The sequence below is a fragment of the Heptranchias perlo genome, chromosome 4 (genome assembly GCF_035084215.1).
Source record: "Heptranchias perlo isolate sHepPer1 chromosome 4, sHepPer1.hap1, whole genome shotgun sequence".
Classification (NCBI taxonomy): Eukaryota; Metazoa; Chordata; class Chondrichthyes; order Hexanchiformes; family Hexanchidae; genus Heptranchias; species Heptranchias perlo.
In genome coordinates, this window is record NC_090328.1 from 9127152 (window position 1) to 9149941 (window position 22790).

Consider the following 22790-nt stretch of genomic DNA (forward strand, 5'->3'; position numbering starts at 1 on the left):
AGCAGCGGGGAACCTGGAAGACCAGGTAAGTGGATCCAATTAGGCTGCGATCGCGCGTGGGGCAGACTGATTTCACCGGGCGCGTTACCCACGCGCCCAATCGCCCCCCCGCCACAAACCCGCAGCCCTGGCAATATCGAGCCCATCCTCTCTGCATCCAGTCTGTTTAGCCCTGTCAGAATTTTATACGTTTCAATGAGATCCCCTCTCATTCTTCTAAACTGCAGTGAATACAGGCCCAGTCGACCCAATCTCTCCTCATACGACAGTCCTGCCATCCCAGGAATCAGTCTGGTGAACCTTCGCTGTACTCGCTCGATGGCAAGTTTATCCTTTCTTAGGTAAGGAGACCAAAACTGCACACAATACTCCAGGTGTGGTCTCACCAATGCCCTGTATAACTGCAGTAAGACATCCTTGCTCCTGTACTCTTTGCTTGAGTTCTTTGAGGACATAACGTACAGGGTGGATAAAGGGGAACCAGTGGACCTAGTGTATTTAGACTTCCAGAAGGCATTCGACAAGGTGCCACATAAAAGATTATTGCTCAAGATAAAGAATCACTGGATTGGGGGTAATATTCTGGCATGGGTGGAGGATTGGTTATCTAACAGGAAGCAGAGAGTTGGGATAAATGGTTCATTCTCGGACTGGCAACCAGTAGCCAGTGGTGTTCTGCAGGGGTCTGTGCTGGGTCCCCAACTCTTTACAATCTATATTAACGATTTGGAGGAGGGGACCGAGTGTAACATATCAAAGTTTGCAGATGATACAAAGATGGGAGGGAAAGTAGAGAGTGAGGAGGACATAAAAAACCTACAGGGGGATATAGACAGGCTGGGTGAGTGGGCAGAGATTTGGCAGATTCAATACAATATTGGAAAATGTGAGGTTATGCACTTTGGCAGGAAAAATCAGAGAGCAAGTTATTATCTTAATGGCGAGAAACTGGAAAGTACTGCAGTACAAAGGGATCTGGGGGTCCTAGTGCAAGAAAATCAAAAAGTTAGTATGCAGGTGCAGCAGGTGATCAAGAAGGCCAACGGAATGTTGGCTTTTATTGCTAGGGGGATAGAATATAAAAACAGGGAGGTATTGCTGCAGTTATATAAGGTATTGGTGAGACCGCACCTGGAATACTGCATAGAGTTTTGGTCTCCATACGTAAGAAAAGACATACTTGCTCTCGAGGCAGTACAAAGAAGGTTCACTCGGTTAATCCCGGGGATGAGGGGGCGGACATATGAGGAGAGGTTGAGTAGATTGGGACTCTACTCATTGGAGTTCAGAAGAATGAGAGGCGATCTTATTGAAACATATAAGATTGTGAAGAGGCTTGATCAGGTGGATGCAGTAAGGATGTTCCCAAAGATGGGTGAAACTAGAACTAGGGGGCATAATCTTAGAATAAGGGGCTGCTCTTTCAAAACTGAGATGAGGGGAAACTTCTTCACTCAGAGGGTAGTAGGTCTGTGGAATTTGCTGCCCCAGGAAGCTGTGGAAGCTACATCATTAAATAAATTTAAAACAGAAATCAACAGTTTCCTAGAAGTAAAGGGAATTAGGGATTACGGGGAGCGGGCAGGAAATTGGACATGAATTTAGATTTGAGGTTAGGATCAGATCAGCCATGATCTTATTAAATGGCGGAGCAGGCTCGAGGGGCCGATTGGCCTACTCCTGCTCCTATTTCTTATGTTCTTATGTACTCAAATCCTCTTGCAATGAAGGCCAACATACCATTTGCCTTCCTAACTGCTTGCTGCACCTGCATATTTGCTTTCAGTGACTGGTGTACAAGGACACCCAGGTCCCTCTGTACATCAACATTTCCCAATCTATCACCATTTAAATAATACTCTGCCTTTCTGTTTTTCCTTCCGAAGTGGATAACTTCACATTTATCCACATTATACTGCATCTGCCATGTATTTGCCCATTCACTCAACTTGTCTAAATCGCCTTGAAGCCTCTTTGCATCCTCCTCACAACTCACGATCCAATCTAGTTTTGCGTTGTCAGCAAACTTGGAAATGTTACATTTGGTTCCCTCATCCAAATCATTGATATATATTGTGGAAAGCTGGGGCCCAAGCACTGATCCCTGCGGTACCCCACTAGTCACTGCCTGCCACCCCGAAAAAGAACCATTTATTCCTACTCTCTGTTTCCTGTCTGTTAACCAATTTTCAATCCATGCCAGTATATTACCCCCAATCCCATGTGCTTTAATTTTGCACACTAACCTCTTATGTGGGACTTTATCAAAGCCTTCTGAAAATCCAAATAAACCACATCTACTGCTTCTCCCTTATTTTTTCTACCAGTTACAGCCTCAAAAATCTCCAGTAGGTTTGTCAAACACGATTTCTCTTTCATAAATCCATGTTGACTTTGTCTAATCCCGTTGATATTTTCTAAGTGTCCTGTTATCACATCCTTGCCCTTGCCCCATAGCCCTGCAATTTTTCCCCTTCAAGTATTTATCCAGTCCAGTTGTCCTGCTTCCCATTACCTCATGAAATTTCTCGTGGGACAAAGCCTCTTTGAAGAGTCCAGTCTTCTGCTGACTGACATACCTCAACCTCAAAGCCCAAGAAGTAATCATTTAAATTTTTGGTTATTTGCATTATATTTGCCTTCATTTCAATGCTTTGGTATTGCTCCACCATAGAAAGTAAGAGCTTGGATTTATTTCGCACCTTATCAAATCCTCAGGGCATCCTGAAGCCCTTCCCAGCCAATGAAATACTTTTGACGTGTAGTCGCTGTTGTTATGAAGGTAAACGCCGCAGCCAATTTGCGCATAGCAAGGTCCCACAAACTGCCAATGAATCAATAACCAGGTAATCTCTCTTTTTGGTTGAGGGAAGAATGTTGGCCAAGACACTGTGAGGATTCCCTACCCTTCTGCCAACAGTGCCTGGGGATCTATTATGTCCATCTGAACAGCCAGTTTGGACCTCGGTTTAATGTCTCATCTGAAAGGCGGCACCTCCAGCAATGAAGTATCAGCATAGACCATTTGCTCAAGTCTACAATGGGGCTTGAGCTACTATCTTCCGACTCGGAGGCAAGGGAGACAAATCGGACCCTGCTGCACCCGATTTTTGGGCGTAGAATTGGGACAAAAGAGCACCAATTTGCTGGTGCTCTCACCCGTGCCCCAGGAGCTCCTGAAATACGTCCAACGCCGGCCATATTGGACCAGGCGATCATCAGGTGTCCTCGGCCGCCTTGCAGTCCTAACCAGGTCTTGAAGCCTCTGCTGATGAGGGGCCTAATGCCGGCTTCAGGACCTCATTAGTGTGACCTCTTCCGGAGATTCGTTAGGACTGAGTGGAGAATGTGTCGGGCAGATTTTTGGGTTCTTCAGTGGCCTAACCAGCGGTTCTCAAAGGGATTGCATTCCCTCGAGTGTAGATGACTAAGGGGCGATCTAATTGAGGTGTTTACGATGATTAAAGGATTTGATAGGGTAGATAGAGAGAAACTATTTCCTCTGGTGGGTGGAGTCCAGAACAAGGGGACATAACCTTAAAATTAGAGCTAGGCCTTTGAGGGGTGATATCAGGAAGCACTTCTTCACACAAAGGGGAGTGGAAATCTGGAACTCTCTCCCCCAAAAAGCTGTTGAGGCTGGGGGTCAATTGAAAATTTCAAAACTGAGTTTGATAGATTTTGTTAGGTAAGGGTATTAAGGGTTACAGAACCAAGATGGGTCAATGGAGTTAAGATACAGGTCAGCCATGATCTAATTGAATGGCGGAACAGGTTCGAGCGGCTGAATGGCCTCCTCCTGTTCCCATGTTCTTATGGAGGCCGCCACCAAAACGTTTAGTATTTTCCTTTAAACATCTCTTCACGTGGAGCCGGTGGCGGGTGGGGGGGAGCAGGAGTGCTCCTCCTGGGTCCACAGCACTACAGTGGGCCACTGCCGGCCCTCATTTACCACCTCCCCACCCCGCCTTCCGTTCTCCTCCCAACCCCTCAGGACTAACAGAGGGCCGCTGCCAGCGAGGCAGACGGTCCAAACCGGTCCTCTTCGCACAGGCGACCTGCCTCTGGATGCCTGATTGGCGGCGGCCGCTCGCCAGGAATATGCTGAGGAGTTGTGGAACGCGCTCTCAGACCGTCAGTCATTCTGCACCCAAAAACAGGCCGAAAAGAATGTCCCCGCCCAAGAGTGCTACCAACAGAGCCAAGCTAACACCAAAATCTGACAACTTTTGATTACCTTCCAATTCCCAGCGTTCTCCAACTGGGCCCCTTATTATGGTGGATAATTGAGGTTCCCATGTATATGTCTGTCAGGTAAGTATACTTTCCAGTAGCAACAACTGACTAAATATAGTCTCTAAAGTCACAACGTAAGAGAGAGAAAGGCAGAAGAATGACAGCGTTAGTATAACGCAAAACCATCTGGTTTACATTCAGAAACAATTGGATAAACCTTGCTGGAAAAATAACGGTGACTTTACGACACACGCCGTTGTTAATGCTCAAAAACGGCCGGCAAGTTCAGGTGAATAAGAGATACGCCGTGAGTTGCAAATCTCCAGAACCTGTCGGTCGATTTCTGCCGTTCTGCCGCTTGCTTCGCACAAACGGCATCTCACCCTCAACCTCCCCGTTATTTTTAAGAACTTGCTGGATTTGCACATTAATTGCCCATTAAAATCGCCGCAGAAATTTAGGGCTTGTATTTAACAGTATAAGTACCCTTTTAACATTGTGATAAATGTTAATGCAATGTCAATCAACCTCTCTGACCCAGAAAGGGAACTATTTAAACTGTTGAGTCTCATTCCTGCATGTAGTAAATTCTCCTTAGAGATTTAAAACATTTTAAATTCTGAATGTTAAATTTTTTTCTTACTTTTCCTTTCTGTCTCTTTTTTTTTTCTCTCTCTCTTAATTCAATCTTTCTTTCCCTCTCTTTATTTCTCTTTCAGTACCCGATCTGACTCTAATTCACCCTATTTCCTTCTCCGTCATTCCTGTTTCTTTCCCAATCCTTAAATCTCATTGTTTAAGAAGATAGACTGTTGGTCCCGTCCTTCACTAGGGTCCCCGATGCCCCGTTGCCCTCACTGCGACGTTATCAGCTCGCACTTCCAGGGCAAAAAATGTTTTGAGCTGAAGAGTGCAGGAAACAGTCTAACTAAAGGGGCATGCCGTGAGATGCCTCGTCCCAGCAAGATCTGGGCCAATGTGCCCTCGTGCGTTGCCTGGGGTTACAATGAAGTTAGGCAGCTATGACCATTCCTCATTAACAATAACCACAACTTGCATTTATATCGCACCTTTAATGTAGTAAAACGTCTCAAGGCGCTTCACTGGATTTTCAAACAAAATTTGACATCGAGCCACATAAGGAGATATTAGGACAGGTGACCAAAAGCTCGGTCAAAGAGGTAAGTTTTAAGGAGCGCCTTAAAGGAGGAGAGAGAAGCGGAGAGGTTTAGGGAGGGAATTCCAGAGCTGAGGGCCTAGGCAGCTGAAACACGGCCACCAACGGTGGAGCGATTAAAATCGGGGATGCGCAAGAGACAAGAACAGGAGGAGCGCAGAGATCTCGGAGAGTTGTAGGGCTGGAAGAGATTACAGAGATAGGGAGGGGTGAGGCCAGGGAGGGATTTGAAAACAAGGATGAGAATTTTAAAATTGAGGTGTTCCCGGACCAGGAGCCAATGTAGGTCAGCGAGCGCAGGGGTGATGGGTGAACGGGACTTAGTGAGAGTTAGGATTCAGGCAGCAGAGTTCTGGATGAGCTCAAGTTTATGGAGGGCGGAAGATGGGAGGCCAGTCAGGAGAGCATTGGAATAGTCAAGTCTAGAGGTAACAAAGGCATGGATGAGGGCTTCAGCAGCAGATGAGCTGAGGCACGGGTGGAGACGGGCGATGTTTCTGAGATGGAAGTCGGCGGTCTTGTTGATGACGCAGATATCAGGGTCAAATAGGATGCCAAGGTTGCGAACGGTCTGGTTCAGCTTCAGACGGTGGCCAGGGAGAGGGATGGAGTCGGTGGCTGGGGAACGGAGTTTGTGGTGGGGACCGAAGACAATGGCTTTGGTCTTCCCAATATTTAGTTGGAGGAAATGTTTGCTCATGTTGGACAAGCAGTGTGACAAAGCAGGGACAGTGGAGGGGTAGAGGGGGAGGTGGTGAGGTAGAGCTGAGTGTCGTCAGCATACATGAGGAACCTGACGTGTTTTCGGATGTAAAGTAGATTGCAGCTCCTAGGAGAGATTGGATAGGCTGGGGTTGTTTTCCTTGGAGCAGAGGAGGCTGAGAGATGACTTGATTGAGGAGTACAAAATTATGAGGGGCCCAGAGAGAGTAGACAGGAAGAACCTGTTTCCCCTAGCGGAGAGTTCAAGAACTAGAGGACATAGATTTAAGCTGATTGGTGGAAGGATTAGAAGGGACATGAGAAATTTTTTTTTTACCCAGAGGGTGGTGGGTGTATGGAATTCACTGCCCGAATTGGTGGTAGAGGCAGGGACCCTCAAGTAAAAAGTACCTGGACCCGCACCTAAAGTGCTGTAAGCTACTGGGCTACGGAACGGGTGCTGGAAGGTGGGATTAGAATGGGCACCTGGTTGTTCTTCGAGCCGGTGCGGACACGATGGGCCGAATGGCCCCCCTTCTGTGCTGTATCTGTTCTATGGTTCTAGATGTTAAGTAGCTCCTGACCGTGTCTCCTGCTGAAATGGATGTACAAGTTGTTTTTCACATGGTCAGGACTTGTCTCACGAAGAATGATACGTTCAGGAGCATCTGAATCAAACTAATGACAAGTTCCTGTTAATTTGAAATAAAAGACGGAGAACTGCCGGCTATTGCACCAGCTGAATCCTGGTCAACACGTAACTAGTTTACAGCCTCAGAGATTATACGCACCATGGTAAATCGTTGACGCAGGGGAAAGTTTATAGTGAAATGTGTTCCCGACATTACAACAGCGACCACACTTTGAAAGTACTGAGGTGTTGGGGAACCAATACGGGTCAGCAAGGACGACGGGTGATGGATGAGTGGGACTTGGTTTGGGAAACAGAGTTTTGGATGAGTTGAAGTTTATGGAGGACGGGAAGCTGGTCAGGAGAGCATTGTAATAGTCTAGTCTGGAGGTGACAAAGGGATGGACAAAGGGATGGACAAAGGGATGGACAAAGGGATGGACAAAGGGATGGACAAAGGGATGAACAAAGGGATGGACAAAGGGATGGACAAAGGGATGGACAAAGGATTTGTAAGCAAATAGTAACATAGAATTTACAGTCATAGAAACAGGCCATTCGGCCTAAGTGGTCTGTTTCGGTGTTTATGCTCCATACGAGCCTCTTCCTACCCTACTCAATCTAACTCTATCTCTATATCCTTCTATTTCTTTCTCTCTCATGGATTTATCTAGTTTCTCCTTCAATGCATCTATGCTATTCGTCTCAACGACTCCATGTAGTCGTGAGTTCCACATTCTAACCATTCTCTGGGTAAAGAAGTTTCTTCTGAATTGGATTTATTACTGACTCTTATATTTATGACTCCCTAGTTTTGGATTGCCCCACTAGTGGAAACATCTTCTCTACGTCTACCTGATCAAAACCCTTCCATAGTTTTAAATTCCTCTATTAGGTCACCCCTCAGCTTTCACTTTTCTAGAGGTAGGTTCTAAGGTAGGGATGGAGAGGAGTGATGTTACGGAGGTGGAAGCAGGCGGTCTTTGTGATGGAGAGGAGATGGGGGTCGGAAACTCAGCTCAGGATCAAACTGGATGCTAAGATTTGTGAGCAGTGGCCAGGCAAGGGCATGGTATTGGTGGCAAAGTTTTTGGGGTTTAATGACGATGGTTTCGGACTCCCCCAATGTTTAACTGAAATGGTATGAAGGGCTTAAAACGGCCGCCCATACCGTTTCTGCCGATCTTCCACCAAAGTTACAGCATGACAGCGGGAGAACTCCATGGACACATATTTAAGGAGCATCAACCTGTTAAGTCAGTGGGAAGATGTGACTCTGTAGTATAGCCAACAAATATCCCAGAGGTGAAAGAATTGCATATTTTATATAGCACCTTTCATGACCTCAGGACATCCCAAAGTGCTTTACAATCAATTAAGTACTTTTGACGTGTAGTCACTGTTGTAATGTAGGAAACGCTGCAACTAATTTGCACCCAGTAAGGTCCCACAAACAGCAATGTGAGAATGATCAGATAACCTGTTTTAGTGATGTTGGTTGAGAGATAAATATTGGCCAGAACATCAGGGAGAACTCCCCTGCTCTTCTTCGAAATAGAGCTGTGGGATCTTTAACGTCCTACCTGAGTGGACAGATGGGGCCTCGGTTTAACGTCTCATTCGAAAGACGGCACAATGCTGGCGTTTATGCTCTACACGAGCCTCTTCCCACCCTATTTCATAAATAACAATTTACAAATTCCATAAACACACCACCACTGCAGCACCCCCTCAGTACTGCACTGAAGTGCTAACTTAGATCATATACTTAAGTCTCTGGAGTGGGACTTGAACTGACAACCTTCTGACTCAGAGGCGAGAGTGCTACCCACTGAGCCACAGCTGATACCTCAACACTAAAGACTCTGTAGAAAGGATGTCTGGAGAGCAGCCTCAGTTTGGCATTGACTTGAGGGAAGCTGGGGCTGCCTTGAATTATCAACTGAAGTGAATGTTGGTCAACAGACATTTTAGGTTATCAAGTGGCTGAGGACTGTTTAAGTACAGAACTTCACACAATGGCTGGGCACCAAGAGGCACTTTGACACAATGCAATGGGATAAGCGGGTACATTACATCAGTGACTGCACTTCAAAAGTTCTTCATTGGCTGTAAAGCGCTTTGGGACGTCCTGAGGTTATGAAAAGCGTGATATAAATTCAAGTCTATCTTTCTTTCTTTTTATGCAGGAGAATTGATGTCTTCATAGATTTATCCACAATAACTCCCTGATCAGCACACTATTCCATTTAGCACACACACTCTGTTTGGAACCAAATCGTTTGCAACCTTGGTGTTTGATAGAGTGCCACATAATGGCAGCATGGATATAGAATTGGCTAAGAGGCAGGAAACAGAGAGTAGTGGTGAACGGTTGTTTTTCAGACTGGGGGAAAGTATACAGTGATGTGCCCCAGGGGTCGGTACTGGGACCGCTGCTTTTCTTGATATGAATTAACGACTTGGACTTGGGTGTACAGGGGACAATTTCAAAATTTGCAGATGACACAAGACTTGGAAGTGTAGTGAACAGTGAGGAGGATAGTGATAGACTTCAAGAGAATATAGGCAGGCTGGTGGAATGGGCGGACACGTGGCAGATGAAATTTAATGCAGAGAAGTGTGAAGTGATACGGTTTGGTAGGAAGAATGAGGAGAGGCAATATAAACTAAATGGTACAATTCTAAAGGGGGTGTGGGAACAGAGAGACCTGGGGGAATATGTGCACAGGTCATTGAAGGTGGCAGGGCAGGTTGAGATAGCGGTTAAAAAAGCATCCAGGATCCTGGGCTTTACAAATAGAAATTTATTTTAAATTTCACAAGCTTTCGGAGGCTTCCTCCTTCCTCAGGTGAATGTTGTGGACATTCACCTGAGGAAGGAGGAAGCCTCCGAAAGCTTGTGAAATTTAAAATAAATTTGTTGGACTATAACTTGGTGTTGTAAAATTGTTTACAATTGTCAACCCCAGTCCATCACCGGCATCTCCACATCTTTACAAATAGAGGCATAGAGTACAAAAGCAAGGAGCTTATGATGAACCTTTATAAAACATTGGTTCGGTCACAACTGGAGTATTGTGTCCAATTTTGAGCACCGCACTTTAGGAAGGATGTGAGGGCCTTAGGATGCAGAAAAGATTTACTAGAATGGTTCCAGGGATGAGGGACTTCAGTTACGTGGATAGACTGGAGAAGCTGGGGTTGTTCTCCATGGAGTAGAGAAGGTTGAGAGGAGATTTGATAGAGGTATTCAAGATTATGGGGGGGTCTAGACAGAGTAGATAGAGAGAACGCAGGTCCGGCAACGCCTCGATTTTAAAATTCTCATCCATGTTTTCAAATCCCTCCATGCCCTCACCCCTCCCTATCTCTGTAACCTCCTCCATGCTCTCACCCCTCCCTATCTCTGTAACCTCCTCCATTGCCTCACCCCTCCCTATCTCTGTAACCTGCTCCAGCCCTACAACCCTCTGTTTCTGGCCTCTTGCGCATCCCCAATTTTAAATCACTCCACCATTGACGGCCGTGCCATTAGCTGCCTAGGCCCTAAGCTCTAGAATTTCTTCTCTAAACCTCTCCGCCTCTCCACCTCTCTCTCCTCCTTTAAGACGCTCCTTAAAACCTACCTCTTTGACCAAACTTTTTGGTCACCTGTCCTAATATTTTCCTTATGTGGCTTGGTGTCAAATATTGTTTGATAATCGCTCCTGTGAAGTGCTTTGGGACGTTTTACTATGTTAAAGGTGCTATATAAATGCACCTGTTGTTGTTGCTGCTCCCATACTAAACGACCTTACACTAACCACATTGAATTGCAACTGAAACCCCAGTAGGAAATCACCCAAAGGAACAAGGGAGAGTTAGTGTAAAAAAATGGTGAAAGGTTGATATTGGCCAGGTGTCAGGGAGAACTTTTTCACACCAAGAGTGATCAGCATTCCTGATATAAGCATTTATTTCCTCCTTGGAAAATTGACTTTGCTCATTATAAAAAAAAAACTGACTGCAATTCTCTCCCCTTATATTACAACAGTGACTACACTTCAAAAGTACTTCATTAGCTGTAAAGCTACTTTAAGTAATGCAGCCAATTATTCCTTCAGATGCTCCAACTCTTTTAGTCCTGTGTAATCTCACATTTGATGTAATTTTGCACAAATCGAAAGAACGGTGGTGAAGGTTGAAAATGGGCAGCTTCAGATTTAATGATGTGTTCGTTCCGATTCCACTAATAACCGGAGCTCCCGGGGAAAAAAAAAACTTGTAGCATTTAATTAAGGGAATTATTTACTGAATAATACTGATAATGCTATTTCGCGTGGGTTAGATTGAGGTGTTTAGAAATTGTTGAGTGCTGCTATCTTACTGATTCCTTTATGGAGAATACTTTAGGCTATTCGAGTAGTTGGATTGACTGGCAGGCTGTGATTGGCGTGGAAATGAATATAAACTACCGTTAACCTTTGGAAAGAAAAGAATCAGACCATGAATATTTCAAGCTAATTGCCCGTCATCTAATTTCTCAATTAGTCATCGTATTAATGTAAATAGGAGAGAGTTCATCGTCTTCAAAATGTTCTGCTCCCCCCACTGTTTCCATTGCTATGTTCTGCTCTCCCAATATTTCATTTGCTTCATTCTAGCTCTATTGCTAAGTAAGTCATGGAGCCACAAAATTTGCTCCTTGACCTGTGCTGATTTAGCCGATCTCATGGGTGGTGTGACAATTTGCCTCAGCTCGTCTGCGTTAAGGAAAGGAAAGGGAACCTGGCTTCCTGATCACTATTCCACGATCTGGCTGTAAAGTTTATGTGAATGGATGTTGGGTTGAGGACAGGGTCAGACTCTGCTGTAATGCCTCCTCATCCTTGAACAGCCCGCTAACGCTCACAGTCCAGGCTCAAACCATGTGAATAATGACCACTTACGTGTCTCCCTTGCGTCTCAGCGATCAAAACAGGACCCAGCGCTCCCATGTGCCAGCTAGCGAAATTCAGACAAGGTCTTTTGAGGTTGCGCGAGCCTTAAATTAATTGAATTCTTTAATTGATTGCGATGTCTCCTTTTTATTTTTGTCCTTCAATGTTTTGTTTAGTGGGTGTAGAATGGTAGGTGACAACTGACAGGGAAAGTATCCCTTATGCTTCAGCTTCAGTGAGTGGGGACCTTTGCGTCACCTCAAGGTGCAGTGAGCTGCAGGGGTTGCATTGGAACAGGGTTGAACAGAGGTGAACGCGATCAGCGATGCCTAATCGAAGATAGAAATAGAATCGTAGAAAGGTTACAGCGCGGAAGCAGGCCATTCGGCCCATCGAGTCCGTGCCGGCTCTATGCACTAGCAATCCAGCTAGACCCACTCCCCCGCCCTTTCCCTGTAGCCCTGCAAATTCTTTCCTTTCAATAGATAAAGCTTCTTTACCCAGAGAGTGGTGAGAATGTGTAACACGATACCATGTGTAGTAGTTGAGGCGAATAACATAGATGCATTTAAGGGGAAGTTAGATAAGTAAATGAGGGAAAAAGGAATAGTTGATAGGGTGAGATGAGGTAGGGTAGGAGGAGGCTCATGTGGAGCATAAATGCTGGCACAGACCACTTGGGCCGAATGGCCTGTTTCTGTGCTATGAATTCTATGTAAATCTATATTGCATTGGGATTTCATTGGGGGCTAACCTTGCCATGGTCCCTTTTTGGCTGCACAACTGACGGTGCATTTCTAGCGTGCCCGAGCCAGCAGGCCTCAGTACCGCCCTAAATTGGTCCTTGGGCCTCATTATGATAGTCAGGGGCGAGCCGCGGGAGTCTTTCACGCCTGTCCATCCGATCATCGCGAATTATCAATGACCAGACAAAAGTTAGCGAAGCCTTCCCTTTTAGGATGTTGTCACCAACAGGGGAGGAACAATCTGGAAGCAGGCCTGTGGTTGGAGTCCTCTATTTGCCCTCCGTGATAGGTGGGGCTCAGTGGGTAGTACGCTCGCCTCTGTCAGAAGGTCGTGGGTTCAAGTCCCACCTCAGAGACTTGAGCACATAATCTAGGCTGACACTCCAGTGCAGTACCGAGGGAGTGCCGCACCGTCAGAGGTGCCGTCTTTCAGATGAGACGTTAAACCGAGGCCCCGTCTGCCCCCTCGAGTGGACCTAAAAGATCCCTCCACCACCATTTCGAAGAAGAGCAGGGGAGTTCTCCCTGGTGTCCTGGCCAATATTTATTCCTCAACCAAAACCATTAAAATAACAAATTTTCTGGTCATTATCACATTGCTGTTTGTGGGACCTTGCTGTGCGCAAATTGGCTGCCACTTTTCCTACATTACAACAGTGACTACACGTCAAAAAATATTTCATTGGCTGTAAAGTGTTTTGGGAAATTCTGAGGTTGTGGAAGGCGCTATATAAATGCAGGCTCTTTCTTTCTTTCTCAGGTGTCGTCAACAGTGCTATCAAGCGGCACTTACTCACCAATAACCTGCTCACTGATGCTCAGTTTGGGTTCTGCCAAGGCCACTCGGCTCCAGACCTCATTACAGCCTTGGTCCAAACATGGACAAAAGAGCTGAATTCCAGAGGTGAGGTGAGAGTGACTGCCCTTGACATCAAGGCAGCGTTTGACCAGGTGTGGCTCCAAGGAGCTCTAGTAAAATTGAAGTCAATGGGAATCAGGGGGAAAACTTTCCAGTGGCAGGAGTCATACCTAGCACAAAGGAAGATGGTAGTGGTTGTTGGAGGCCAATCATCTCAACCCCAGGACGTTGCTGCAGGAGTTCCTCAGGGCAGTGTCCTAGGCCCAACCATCTTCAGCTGCTTCATCAATGACTTTCCCTCCATGATAAGGTCAGAAATGGGGATGTTCGCTGATGATTGCACTGTGTTCAGTTCCATTCGCAACCCCTCAGATAATGAAGCAGTCCGAGCCCGCATGCAGCAAGACCTGGGCAACATCCAGGCTTGGGCTGATAAGTGGCAAGTAACATCCGCGCCAGATAAGTGCCAGGCAATGACCATCTCCAACAAGAGAGAATCTAACTATCTCCCCTTGACATTCAATGGCATTACCATTGCCGAATCCCCCACCATCAACATCCTGGGGGTCACCATTGACCAGAAACTTAACTGGACCAGCCATATAAATACTGTGGCTACGAGAGCATGTCAGAGGCTGGTGAGTGACTCACCTCCTGACTCCCCAAAGCCTTTCCACCATCTACAAGGCACAAGTCAGGAGTGTGATGGAATACTCTCCACTTGCCTGGATGAGTGCAGCTCCAACAACACTCAAGAAGCTCGACACCATCCAGGACAAAGCAGCCCATTTGATTGGCACCCCATCCACCACCCTAAACATTCACTCCCTTCACCACCGGCGCACAGTGGCTGCAGTGTGCACCATCCACAGGATGCACTGCAGCTACTCGCCAAGGCTTCTTCGACAGCACCTCCGAATCCCGCGACCTCTACCACCTAGAAAGACAAGAGCAGCAGGCGCATGGGAACAACACCATCCTGACTTGGAAATATATCGCCGTTCCTTCATCGTCGCATGGGTCAAAATCCTGGAACTCCCTTCCTAACAGCACTGTGGGAGAACCTTCACCACACGGACTGCAGCGGTTCAAGAAGGCGGCTCATCACCACATTCCCAAGGGCAATTAGGGATGGGCAATAAATGCCGGCCTTGCCAGCGACGCCCACATCCCATGAACGAATAAAAAAAAATGTGGGACAACAGCTCCAGTGATGTCTCCTCACTGAGGCTTTGAACTTACTTCCACTGCCTTTAGCCAGGTTCGAGCTGCAGCAGCTCCTCCAACTCCCTCGAAGTGAATCAGACCGTACACCCACGGAGACCGGGTGGCGAATATCTCACTAATCAGCCAGGAGAGAAATACAACCCTCGAGCTACGTTGCCACTCGAGCAGTTAATTCACTTTAAAGTATTTGCAATCTGACTGGATTTGTTGCTTTGCAGTTACTCACTTTTTGTACCATAGAGTCATAGAATGATATAGCACAGAAGGAGGCCAATCGGCCCATTGTGCCTGTGCCGGCTCTTTGAAAGCTTCACTGCCTTTTAGCTGTGAGGATCGTCCTTGACTTTGAGCGATGGTGGAGAGGGTGGTGCACGGAGGTAGCAGGTTCTCCGTTTGATCGCCAGTCTCCCGGGACTGTTTTATATAATGTAAAAGTGCCAAAGATGCTGACAGCGAGAATGCTAATCCCTGATCACACGCTCCTAGGACGGAGTGCGGGTGAATGATATGCTTTGCAGACCTTTCTGCCTCATGCCTGTCTGAAGGACAAGCCAGGCAACGAGCAATTGACTTAATGTGCGTGTTGTAGACATCAAGATAAGCAACTGCCGTGATTAACCTTTCACACGTCAATGACATTGTTTCACCATTTACTGTAAACATCATCAACAACAACTTGCATTTATCTAGCGCCTTTAATGTAGCAAAACGTCCTAAGGCGCTTTCAGAATGACTATGGTCATGTAATAAGTGATATGGATGAGACCCGTCTTCTGCGACAGGAATACATCATTTTTATCACAATGTAAGACATTAGAAACCGAAATAATGAAACTAAATTTACCATAATGAATGAGTACAGTCCAGTACAATGCCTTTTCATCGGATGTGATGAATGAATGCAGTAATTGGTCAATGGGGGCCACATTATCCATTAACCTTGATCACTTTTGAAACTAAATTGACAGTAATCTCAAAATACAAACGGGGCCTCTCTCTCATTAATCTGTTGCCTAAAGCAATACAATTCCTCTGTGTTTCACGAGACTCTGTAGTGACGGACAAGCTTTGCTCCCACAGTTTCTTCAGCTGCACATTGGAAAAATTTTTGATTAGACAAAGTTTTGATCAGCAAGGGAGTCAAAGGATATGGGGAAAGGGCGGGAAAGTGGAGTTGAGGTAAAAAATCAGATCAGCCATGATCTCATTAAATGGCGGAGCAGGCTCGAGGGGCCGAATGGCCTACTCCTGCTCCTATCTCTTATGGTCTTATGGTCTTAAAGAAGTTACATTTATATGCAAGTTCTTTTAAGAACCTGCCGGCATCGTGCCGGCACGGGCACGATGGGCCGAATGGCCTCCTTCTGTACTATATCATTGTATGATTCTATGATTCTATGGTACAAAAACTGAGTCACTGCAAAGAGAGGAACTTGCTATTCAGATTGCGGCCCATGGAATAAAGGGGGCAGTAGCAACATGGATGCAGAATTGGCTAAGTGACAGGAAACAGAGAGTAGTGGCGAAAGTTTTTCGGACTTGAGGGAGGTGTACAGTGGTGTTTTCCCCAGGGGTCGGTGCTGGGACCACTGCTTTTCTTGATATATATTAATGACTTGGACTTGGGAGCACAGGGCACAATTTCAAAATTTGCAGATGACACAAAACATGGAAGGGTAGTGAACATTGAGGAGGATAGTGATAGACTTCAAGAGGACATAGACAGGCTGGTGGAATGGGCAGACACATGGCAGATGAAATTTAATGCAGAGAAGTGCAAAGTGATACATTTTGGTAGGGAGAACGAGGAAAGGCAATATTAACTAAAGGGTACAATTCTAAAGGGGGTGTAGGAACATAGAGACCTGGGGGAATATGTGGACAGGTCATTGAAGGTGGCAGGGCAGGTTGAGAAAGAGGTTAAAAAAGCATACTGGGCCCTGGACTTTATAAATAGAGGCATAGAGTACAAAAGTAAGGAAGTCATGATGAACCTCTATAAAACACTGGTTCGGCCACAACTGGAGTATTGTGTCCAGTTCTGGGCACCGCACTTTAGGAAGGATGTGAAGGCCTTACAGAGGGTGCAGAGGAGACTTACTAGAATCATTCCAGGGATGAGGGACTTTAGTTACGTGGATAGACTGGAGAAGCTGGGGTTGTTCTCCTTGGAACAGAGAAGGTTGAGAGGAGATTTGATAGAGGTATTTCAAAATCTAGACAGAGTAGATAGAGAGAAACTGTTCCTGTTTGCAGAAGGGTCAAGAACCAGAGGACATAGATTTAAGGTGATTGGCAAAAGAACCAAAGGTGACATGAGGAAAAACTTTTTTTACACAGCGAGTGGTTGGGATCTGGAATGCACTGCCCGAGGGGGTGGTGGAGGCAGATTCAATCATGGCCTTCAAAATGGAACTGGATAAGTACTTGAAAGGAAAAAGTGTGCAGGGCTACAGGGATAGGGCGGGGGACTGGGACTAGCTGGATTGCTCGTGCATAGAGCTGGCGTGGACTCGATGGGCCGAACGGCCTTCTTCCATGCTGTATCCTTTCTATGATTCTATACAGCGCCTTTCACGACCTCAGGACATCCTAAAGTGCTTCATCATAGTATCATAGTAGGTACAGCAGAGGAGGATGCCATTCGGCCCATCGTTCCTGTGCCGGCTCTATGACAGAGCTGTCCAATTAGTTCCATTCCCCGGCTCTTTCCCTGTAGCCCTGCAAATTTCTCCCCTTCAAGTATTTATCCAATTCTCTTTTGAAAGTTATTATGGAATAATAAATAATATATAAATAAATAAAAGGATGAGTTAAATTGTCTTATCGTTTGCATCTATCTGTGAGCTTAATCTCTTTATAAATCATGGGCACGTTGCTTTGATCTGACTCCCCCCACCCCGGGATCTCCGACTCCCCTACGCCCAGGATCTCTGACTCCTCACACCCCCCCCCCCCGGGATCTCCGACGCCCCAACCCCCCAGATCTCTGATTTTTCACCCCCCGTGATCTCCGACTCCCCTACCCCCGGGATCTCTGACACCTCACACCCCGCCGGGATCTCCGACTCCCCCCACTCCCCGCGATCTCCAACTCCCGGGATCTCCAACTCCCCCACCATCCCCCCCGCGATCTCCGACTCCCCCCACTTCCCGCGATCTCCGACTCCCCACTCCCGGGATCTCCGACTCCCCTACCCCCGGGATCTCTGACTCCTCACACCCCCCCCCGGGATCTCCGACTCCCCCCACTCTCCGACTCCCCACTCCCGGGATCTCCGACTCCCCCAACCTCCCCCCCGCGATCTCCGACTCCCCCCACTTCCCGCGATCTCCGACTCCCCCACCCTCCCCCCCGCGATCTCCGACTCCCCCCACTTCCCGCGATTTCCGACTCCCCCACCCTCCCCCCCGCGATCTCCGACTCCCCCCACTTCCCGCGATTTCCGACTGCCCCACCCCACCCCCGCGATCTCCGACTCCCCCAACTCCCCGGGATCTCCGACTCCCCCCACTCCCCGCGATCTCCGACTCCCCCTACTCCCCGGGACCTCCGACTCCCCCCACTCCCCGTGATCTCCGACTCCCCCCACTCCCCGTGATCTCCGACTCCCCCCACTCCCCGCGATCTCCGACTCCCCCCACTCCCCGCGATCTCCGACTCCCCCCACTCCCCGCGATCTCCGACTCCCCCCACTCCCCGCGATCTCCGACTCCCCCCACTCCCCGCGATCTCCGACTCCCCCTACTCCCCGGGATCTCCGACTCCCCCCACTCCCCGTGATCTCCGACTCCCCCCACTCCCCGTGATCTCCGACTCCCCCCACTCCCCGCGATCTCCGACTCCCCCCACTCCCCGCGATCTCCGACTCCCCCCACTCCCCGCGATCTCCGACTCCCCCCACTCCCCGCGATCTCCGACTCCCCCCACTCCCCGCGATCTCCGACTCCTCCCACTCCCCGCGATCTCCGACTCCCCCTACTCCCCGGGATCTCCGACTCCCCCCACTCCCCGTGATCTCCGACTCCCCCCACTCCCCGTGATCTCCGACTCCCCCCACTCCCCGCGATCTCCGACTCCCCCCACTCCCCGCGATCTCCGACTCCCCCCACTCCCCGCGATCTCCGACTCCCCCCACTCCCCGCGATCTCCGACTCCCCCCACTCCCCGCGATCTCCGACTCCTCCCACCCCTTCCGCAATCTGCAACCCCCATTCAAAGACCCCGGTCTTTCCAAGGCTGCGTTTCTGCCTGACAAATGCTTGGCTGTCGGGCGTGAAACCTCTCAGTTAGTTAATTTGATGGTTATTTAGGGTGGGAGTCATTGAATAAGTTACTTTGCTTGACAATTTCAATGCCAGTTCGACAAGGAACATGGAAAGTTAACAGCATTGGAAGTATTGAATCGAACTATTTTAATCTTAAGAGTTGGGTAGAGATAAACATCTAACATCTCTGAGTCAGGAAGTATCATAGTATCACAGTAGGTACAGCACAGGAGGAGGCCATTCAGCCCATTGTCCCTGTGCCGGCTCTTTGAAAGAGCTATCTAATTAGTCCCATTCATCTGTTCTTTCCCCATAGCCCTGTAAATTTTTCCCCTTCAAGTATTTATTCAGTTCCCTTTTGAAAGTCATTATTAATTCCACCACCCTTTCAGGAAGTGCATTCCAGATCATTACAACTCACTGCATAAAAAAATGATTCCTCATATCGCCTCTGCCTCTTTTACCGATCACCTTAAATCTGTGACCTCTGGTTCCCGACCCTTCTGCCACTGGAAACAGTTTCTCCTTATTTACTCTATCAAAACTCTCCTTAACCTTCTCTGTTCTATGGTAGTCATGATGTGGAGATGCCGGTGATGGACTGGGGTTGACAATTGTAAACAATTTTACAACACCAAGTTATAGTCCAGCAATTTTATTTTAAATTCACAAGCTTTCGGAGGCTTCCTCCTTCGTCAGGTGAACGATGTCAACTTGGTGTTGTAAAATTGTTTACAATTCTCTGTTCTAAGGAGAACAATCCCAGTTTCTCCAGTCTCTCCACATAACTGAAGTCCCTCATCCCTGGTACCACTCTAGTAAATCTCTTCTGCACCCTCTCTAAGGCCTTGACATCCTTCCTAAAGTGTGGTGCCCAGAATTGGACACAATACTCCAGCTGATGCCTAACCAGTGTTTTATAAAGGTTTAGCATAACTTTCATGCTTTTGTACTCTGTGCCTCTATTAATAAAGCCCAGGATCCCATATTTTAACAGCCTTCTCAATTTGTCCTGGCACCTTCAAAGGATTGTGTACATACACCCCAAGGTCTCTCTGTTCCTGCACCCCCTTTAAAATTGTACCATTTAGTTTATACTGCCTCTCCTCATTCTTCTTACCAAAATGCATCACTTCACACTACTCTGCATTAAACGTCCTCCTGAGGTCTGTTACTATCCTCCACATTGTTTACCACATTTCCGAGTTTCGTGTCATCTGCAAACTTTGAAATTATACCCTCTAAACCCAAGTCCAGGTCATTAATATATATCAAAAAGATAAGACTGACCCCTGGGGAACACCACTGCATTCTTCCCTCCAATCTAAAAAACAACCGTTCACCACTACTCTCTGCTTTCTGGCCCCTAGCCAATTTTGTATCCAAGCTGCCACTGTCCCTTTAATCCCATGGGCTTGAATTTTGCTATCAAGTCTATTATGTCATGGGTTCAAGCCTCGCTCCAGGACTTGAGCACACAGTCGGTGAAGTACTGAGGGAGAGCTGCATTGCTAGAAGCACAGACCCCCATTTTAAAAGGGGGAGGCCGGATCGGTGCGCGGGAACCCTAAAGTGGGAGACGTGCCTGGACAGTCCGGGAAGTGGAGGCTTTGCCGTTAAGATCGGCAGGGCCTCATTTAAATATAAGTTCCCGGAGCCCCGCCCGGGACACCCGGCCTGATCCGTTACCTGGCCGACGGGCGGGAGCGGGAATTTGGCGGCAAGAGGCAGCAGCCGGGGTCCGTTGGGAGGAGGGTCTTGAGGGCGATTGGAGATCGTGGGGGAAGGTCGGATCTGGGGGTTCTAAGGGGATTGGAGATCGTGGAGAGGTTGGGGCTGGGGGTTCTAAGGGGATCGGAGATCGGGGGGGGGGGGAGGCCGGGATTGGGGGTTCTAAGGGGATCGGAGATCGGGGGGGGGGAGGCCGGGCTTGGGGGTTCTAAGGGGATCGGAGATCGGTGGGGGGAGGCCGGGGTTGGGGGTTCTAAGGGGATCGGAGATCGTGGGGAGGTTGGGGCTGGGGGTTCTAAGGGGATCGGAGATCGGTGGGGGGAGGCCGGGGTTGGGGGTTCTAAGGGGATCGGAGATCGGTGGGGGGAGGCCGGGGTTGGGGGTTCTAAGGGGATTGGAGATCGGTGGGAGAGGTCGGGGTTGGGGGTTCTAAGAGGATTGGAGGTCAGGGGGGGGGGGGGAGGTCGGGGTTGGGGGTTTTAAGGGGATCGGAGATCGTGGAGAGGTTGGGGCTGGGGGTTCTAAGGGGATCGGAGATCGTGGAGAGGTCGGGGTTGGGGGTTCTAAGAGGATTGGAGGTCAGGGGGGGGGGGGAGGTCGGGGCTGGGGGTTCTAAGGGGATCGGAGATCGGTGGGGGGAGGCCGGGGTTGGGGGTTCTAAGGGGATTGGAGATCGGTGGGAGAGGTCGGGGTTGGGGGTTCTAAGGGGATTGGAGGTCAGGGGGGGGGGGGAGGTCGGGGTTGGGGGTTTTAAGGGGATCGGAGATCGTGGGGAGGTTGGGGCTGGGGGTTCTAAGGGGATCAGAGATCGGGGGGGGGGGAGGTCGGGGTTGGGGGTTTTAAGGGGATCGGAGATCGTGGGGAGGTTGGGGCTGGGGGTTCTAAGGGGATCGGAGATCAGTGGGGGGAGGCCGGGGTTGGGGGTTCTAAGGGGATTGGAGGTCAGTGGGGGGGAGGTCGGGGTTGGGGGTTTTAAGGGGATCGGAGATCGTGGGGAGGTTGGGGCTGGGGGTTCTAAGGGGATCAGAGATCGGGGGGGGGGGGAGGTCGGGCTTTGGGGTTTTAAGGGGATCGGAGATCGTGGGGAGGTTGGGGCTGGGGGTTCTAAGAGGATCGGAGATCGTGGGGAGGCCCGGGTTGGGGAGGCCCTAGGACTCCTTGCGGGGCCTGGTGGGAGGTGGGGGGAGCACTTCTGCTCCTCCTGGCCGACAAGGAGTTCTTAAGAGAAGTAATTTTTGAAGACTTAAGTTGGCCTCTTTTGGCCCGTCAGCTCCTCCCGCCGTGGTTCTGTTGCCGGGCAGCAGATGGTGAGTGCGGGGCTCCCCCGGCTTCAAGTTGGTATCATGCCATTATCGGGTCAAGACTCTCTAATGTTAAGTAGGGCCCCCGCCTGCCTTTAGTGGGAGCCTCGTTGATAGCCTGATTCTCAGTCAAAAAAATGGCCTGGAACGAGGGGTGGGAGAGGGGGTGAGGGGAGTGGGGGTGGGGGTGGGGGAGGGTTGTTGGAGCTGGGAGGGAGAACTTTCAGATTTTAACCTCTCTCCCGCACCATTCTCGCTGGGTGAGGGGGAGTGGGGGTCGAAATGTCTTTAAGATGGGGATGTTAACTTCACTAAATGCCTTTTGGAAATCTGCCAACATCGTAGTGCAATGTTTTCCCACAGTGCACTTGGGCGATCACTTCCTCAAGGAGGTTGAAGAACATGGGCACAGGAGGAGGCCATTCAGCCCCTTGAGCCTGTCCCGCCATTCAATGAGATCATGGCTGATCTGTATCCCAACTCCATCCACTCGCCTTGGCTCCATAATCCCTTAATACGCAAAAATCGATCGATCTCGGATTTGAATGGCGGAACAGGCTCGAGCGGCTGAACGGCCTTCTCCTGCTTTTTGCGGGAGAGAGTTCTGTACACCTACCACCCTTTGCGTGAAGATGTGCTTCCCATCTTCTCTCCTGAACGGCCTGGCTCTGATTTTAAGGTTATGTCCCCTTGCTCTAGACCAGCGGAAAAAGCTCCTCTCTATCTACCCTATCAACACCTTTCAAGGTCCTAAAAACAGGAGACTGGTCAGGCGGGATCTTCCCGTTCTGTCGCCGCACTGACTGCAGTTAACTCGGATATTATTGTTCCGATGATCCTCAAGCTTACTCCTGACAATTGATGTTATTATTTTACATGGAATGAAAGTAAGAGTGTGAGGGTCCCACCATTTCTGTCTGCTCCAGTGTCCTTCAGGGGTTCACATTGCAGGATAACTGCGCAGTCAGCGACATTAAAACCTGATGGAG